The 6,145-nt window shown below is 39.7% G+C and overlaps 1 protein-coding gene and 1 long non-coding RNA gene across 2 annotated transcripts in view; both read right to left on the bottom strand.

Moving 5' to 3' along the window:
• Nucleotides 1-513: 513 nt before the first annotated feature.
• Nucleotides 514-3,613, bottom strand: LOC148396606 (uncharacterized). The gene is made up of 3 exons (XR_015859015.1): nucleotides 3,424-3,613; nucleotides 1,918-2,052; nucleotides 514-1,108 (listed from the first exon to the last, which is right to left on the bottom strand). It is a non-coding gene; the product is annotated as an uncharacterized LOC148396606 (long non-coding RNA).
• Nucleotides 3,614-4,127: 514 nt separating this feature from the next.
• The window catches only part of LOC148396605 (guanine nucleotide-binding protein G(o) subunit alpha), a 50,152-nt gene continuing 48,134 nt past the window's right edge, over nucleotides 4,128-6,145 (bottom strand). The window contains exon 8 of the mRNA XM_088378468.1: nucleotides 4,128-6,145. This exon is cut by the window's right edge and continues 886 nt beyond it. The gene's annotated coding sequence lies outside the window, so the exon portion shown is untranslated.

The following is a 6,145-nucleotide window of genomic DNA, read 5'->3' as shown; positions in this document are numbered from 1 at the left end:
TTTAAAATGGACGTGGGATTAGATGTACTCTGTTCAATTAATAATGTCCTTTCTGTTTTTAATTTTGTTTAGGGCTTCAGAAAGGGCCTGGCTAGCTCACCACATTCACTTGCACAGTAATAAAATTTGACCAAACGTGCATGTCTTGATCTGGTTTCTTGTCTTTGCATGTGAGACATGGCATAAAACAATACAGACAAGAAAAAAAACAAAACTGGGCGTGGTGGTGCTATGTCCACATTCCACCACTAGATAGAGCACCTCATCTATAAGAAAAGGCAGAGATGGGCAGACAGAAAAAGAGGACAGGAAGTGCAGAGGCCTGGAGGAAGATTTTAAACCGTATTATCCATCCATCCATCCATCCATCCATCCATCCATCCATCCATCCATCCATCCATCCATCCATCCATCCATCCATCCATCCATCCATCCATCCATCCATCCATCCATCCATCCATCCATCCATCCATCCATCCATCCATCCATCCATCCTTTGCATATTTTGCCTGTGTTGTGTTCCACAATAGTCATATTAAGAAGACAGAATGGTCATTAAGTGTGAATGAGTGTGAATATTTGTCGTCCATTCCAGGGTTCATCACCACCACCACCACCATCATCATCATCATCGCAGCAATGAAGATATGCAAAAAATGATTTTGAATACCACCCTTCAGGTTTTGAAATGAATTTTGACTGTATTGCCCTGTCAACAGGATCAATCAACTTTGTGATAATACAATCGGAATGATACTAATATGTAAAATGTTTTTGTGGTGCGTTTCAGCAATGTAATGTGGTTAAAAATGTTCAAGCAACAGACGACAGGATAACATTTCCCAAGTAATTAGAAAGAACACGGAATGTGATTGAAATCTCTTCTTTCCACCAGCACTCATTTTGTCTCTGTCACTCACATTTTCTCTGTGTGTGTGCCTTGAACCCAGTAAACCGACCTTTTCCTTGGAGCAAGTGTTCCACCATTGGCAATGAAAGGCTCCTTTTTGTCAGACACATCCGCCCAGCTCTGCCTCCTATTGCTCCACATTATTTGTGTCTGTCAGGCTTCTTTCTCTTCTGTGGGTTACACTTCATCTCGTATGATCTGGAGAAAAACAGGGTTTTGTTTCAAGTCTCATCTCAGTTCTTGCCTTTGCATGATTCCCCTCTGCTTGGGTTGCTTTGGGGGAACTGCATTCCAGCAATTTGACTTATCTTGGGTTCACTGAAAACTAACTCGGAAGCAGAAGTGAATGTCAGGGTGATTGATTGGTGATAGGTTGCATCCACTTTACATTCTGACAAATGTACAACTTTATAATGACATGCTGTAGAGAAAACAGACACTGAAGATCTTGTACGTACATTATACTGATTCTCTGCATTTGAGAAAGATCATCTGATATTCTCAAGCAAAACTATGCCTGTAAATCCTCAGAACACTAGTTTGAATCACGACAGTAAATTAGAGAGTGACACCTGTATGACTGTATTATTGCCCTGGATTTGACGACTGATTTAAATTAAAGTTTCTATTTTGTTTTATTTTGATACACAAGATACAGTAACTTCTGAATCCCTCGAGCAAAATGAAATCCATCAGCAAATACAAAGAAGAGAAAAAAACTCAATGTAATCTGCTGGTAACTTTCATTTGCATTATTTAGACAGAGTTGGATTCAACCGACTTCCGGTTACCGAAACGACCTACTCTACCGCCTGAGCCACAGTCGCCACACTACAGTTTGAAAAAGATTTGCAAGTCTTTGTTTTCTGTTTTTATTCACGTTCCAACTTTGTTGGAATAAAGGTATATACTTCAACCTTCTATCGGTCAGGCTGCCACAATGGCCAACTTGGGTGAACAATAACACCAGCGCTCATTTGGAGTTCATGAAAAATGTGGAGAAGAACCTGCAGCACTCTGAAAAAACACCAGCCATCCATTTTCTGCTCTGCTTGTCCTCATTAAGGTCACGGGTGAGCTGGACTCAATCCCAGATGCCTTTGGGTGAGAGGCAGTGTATGCCCTGGATTGGTTGCCATTTCCTACAGGGCACATATAAACAAACAACCATTCACATTCATCTTCACACATACAGTCCCTCGATGGAGAAAATAATTCACTCACACTGCTCTTAAAATAGCATCGATTTACTTCTGCTCTCAACAAAATGAAAAACATGAATAAAGCGTTATTCTGGCTTTAAACTGCTATATAGTCACAATTTTGTTTGGGTTGGACTAAATGGATTCCAATTGTTTGAGTTGACGCAAACTTGACACAAACCCTAAGGCAGGACTGGAAAGGACTGTAGGTGGATATAACCACCCCCACTCAGATTTATGTGGGGATGCAACCTACGTTGTCTGCATGCAAACAAGAGAACTGCTAGAGCGTCACTGACTTACATTATTTCTAGTATTTCCTAAATCACTGGTAAGATAAATGATTCCCCTGCTGTCATTGCAGCAGGTTTGGGCTGCCTACTGTCGAGCGCCCTCTGGAAATCAACGAGCGCTCATTAAAACGCAATTAATGAGCAGCAGTGTTTCATTAATGTGATCTGGCTTGATCCTCAATCTTATTTTAGACATGGTGCCAAAGGTAATTGTTATCTTGAAGGGTTTTGGTTCACAAATGATGATGCTACCGACCCATCACACATTCCAGTATTTTTTACAGCTTTACAAAAGGAATACTAGTCTACCATGAACAAAATGGGCATGCTGCTGAGGGAATGGTCCCAGTTGACCTCAGTCATGGCCAATCAAAACAGTTCCACTCATTCTCTCTAAATGCGCCGAGCTAGTCTCGTACTACAGTCTTGACATGGAGAGAGCATATATGGCCACTTGGAGACTGCCTCCAGCCATGCCAGCGGGCTGATTCTAGAAATGTAATATTGATAACAATACGAATACCGTATTTTCCAGACTATAAGGCACACCTAAAAACCTACAATTTTCTCAAAAGCTTACAGTGCGCCTTATAGTCCAGTGCGCCTTATATACGGACCAAATTCCTAAATCTAAACTGGCCCGAAGCATTGTGTCATGAAATTAATCATAAGTGGCCCGCTGAAGACTATGCATCATGAATCAAAAAGACTATGGATCATTATTTTGTGATTATATAGTAATTTGTTGCATCTGAAGTGGAAATAAAAAAGATAAAATGGAAAATGATTTGATTTGGATAAAAAATCTGACATGATGCATTAATGGTGCGCCTTATAGTCCGGTGCGCCTTATATGAGGACAAAGTTTTAAAATGGGCCATTCATTGAAGGTGCGCTTTATTGTCCGGTGCGCCTTGTAGTCCGCAAAATACGGTAATGCGATCAATATATTAATCTGTTCAACAATTTCAAGGTTTTCATGTTAAATTTAGATATTTACGAATGAAAGCTATCTGACCTCCTCCATAAATATTGGTGTTTGTGGTTTTGGGTAGGCGTAAGTTTAGCTTGACTTTTTGCCACTAAATTGGCGCTCTTTTGGACACATCTCCAATGACGCATTCTCTGCTGCTCAAACACGCCCAGCTCTACAAAAACATCTACGGTTCCATTCACATGAGAAGGTTCAAGCGGCAAAATGTGACATGTTACTTACATGAGCCAAAATACTTTACGACAGCAATTTTTCCACACTGCATTTCTACTTCCACACGACGTCATTTACTTGCCTGTTAGATCTTCTGGTTTTTAAGGTGATGAAAATCGTTCTTGCCTTTGACCCTGTCCTTGGTGTCTCACCTGCATGAGAAATGGCCACCTTCACCAACAGGGTAATTTCAGTTAGACACGAAATAGGCTGTGCAAATGTATAATTCCTGATTTCTGCTGTAAGTTAAGTTTTAAATAGTGGAAAAAGTGCTGTATTTTTCACTTTCTCATACCTGATCTCATCAGTGTAGTCATGACCTCAACGCCATCAAGATAATCTTGGGAACCTGTTGCAGGTGCAAAGGGGGTCCCAACTCTATATTTTAGCTCCTGTACAGTACACAGTATGCATAACCAACTGTCACAAAAGTACAGTTGGCTATGTTTGTGCATAAGAGTCAAACATTGAGAGTGTTTATACACAAAAGACAAATCAGTGGGTTTTTCTTGTAGTCATGAAAACAGTGGCTTTTAATGTAAACACTACATTCGATTGTTTTTTCCATCACGGACATCCCACATGAAATAACAACCATTCACTAAGAGGAGGGAGAGATAGAATAAGCTGCACAGAAAAAAAGCATTCACTGATTTGAGAACAGAAATCAGAAAAACAAAACAAATGAAAGTATCAAGAACAGAATGCAAAAAAAAAGCTATTTCATGTCATTATACACATTTGCTTTCTCTTTTCAAAACTTTAAATCAAGACAAGAAAGAGAGGGCTACATTGAAAGACTGATGAAGGCTAACATAGACATGGATAGGTAAGAAATTTTGATATTCACGTATTGTGTGTGAGTGTAAATCTGCATGTGTGTGTGGCAACTGTGCTTTTCTTTGTAGACCTGAAAGGTGTGTCAAATGAATAAGTAACAGGGGAAGGAGGAAAAAGAGGATGGTTTTACATCGCCATGTAAGAACATGCGGCATCACTAACAAGCGGACGCAGCAAGAAACCTGTTCCCTGTGAAAGAACAGTAATTTTTTTCTGAAATAATAAAAAATAGATATCGTTATCATATAATTTAATCGTTCTGAGTCAGGCTAAATGCGTTCTAATGCAGGGAAACAGGCAAAACAGTCACGATAGAGAAGGAGATGGGGCACAGTCCCAAGCAAATACAAATTGTTTTTTGAGATCACCGTGGCTCCTAATCAGCTTGTTGTCTAGCTGGAACAAATTGCAAAATGTGTTTTATTTTACAAAAGGAAGATATATAGAGGGGGAAAAAATCTGTAGCTACAAACCACAGGAAATATTCTAGAATATTACAGGACCATGGTGACCATAATGTAATACTCATGTTCATTTCTGTCACAGGTGTGATTTTTAAAAATCCAGATTTTTTTCTTAAACAGTTTGACATTGATGTTGCTGCAAGAATTTCCCCCAAATCTATAACAGTGTCTTTCCAGCTTTCAAAACCTTAATCGTCATAACTGTTTATACAGTAGCTGGTTGAATCCAAGAACAAACCATCTGTCTCCTAAGCACGGCACTGAATCAATTGCAGCGGGACTCTTCTGGTTGTCTCACAAGACCATTTGTTTCTAATCCAAGTGGGCTTCATCAGTTCATACATATATGGGCTAAGGGGCTACAACAAATGTCTTCAAAGAGAACCCCAACAGTCGGGGGTCGCCTTGACAATGAAATGACCCCGATGAGAATCTTCGCAGCTATCTCTCTCCCTAAATCACCGCACTTATCCTGCCAATTTATTTGAATAAATATATTTTTTCCAAAGTGCTTTTCTTGGGTTTTCCATTTTTAATGACTTTTTAAAAAATATTAACAATATGCGTGTGGATCTTATTTTCTTCCAGTTTTGGAGTAACTGGTCACTTTATACAAAGGCTGGAGTAATATCATGCTATACATGTCAAGAGCGGGGAGGGAGAGAGGGTTTACGACAACCTCACCCCCACCTCACCTCCAATAATAGCCGTATGCCAAGGGTGCCATGCATGGATGGACGTGAAAGACGTAAAGGCAAGACGGTGCATACTGTAAATGTGGAGAAAGAGAGACCCATAGATAGAGTATGTCTGGGATAGAATGTGATCATCAATAAATTAATTCATTAACCATTTTCAAACCAAGACCAAACTTCCTTACATTGAGAATATTAGTAGAGGTTATAATAGTGAGAAAGGTAGTTATAACGTGTACTCACTTCTAAAGGCATTACTATCTACAGTACAGTACAGTACCTGCATGTGTCACCTGGCACTGCTTCCCATTGGCTGTCAGGCTAAAGCCAGCTTAGGAAACACTTCCTGTCCATGCCAGGACTCCTTGTGGAACAGTAAAGTCATACTAGTTGGACAGAAAATGTCCAACAAAGGTCTCCAAAGTGTCTCTGCTAATGTAAACAAAAGACCAATGTTAAATTAATCAGCTTCATTAGGTCTTGAGTGTTTTTCAAAGGTTTTGATTGGCTGACCTGTTTGATATAGTGATAGAC

The sequence above is a fragment of the Syngnathus floridae genome, chromosome 6, assembly GCF_059516105.1.
Source record: "Syngnathus floridae isolate MCC-2025c chromosome 6, RoL_Sflo_1.0, whole genome shotgun sequence".
In the NCBI taxonomy this organism is placed as follows: domain Eukaryota; kingdom Metazoa; phylum Chordata; class Actinopteri; order Syngnathiformes; family Syngnathidae; genus Syngnathus; species Syngnathus floridae.
This window is presented reverse-complemented; position numbering and strand designations above follow the sequence as displayed.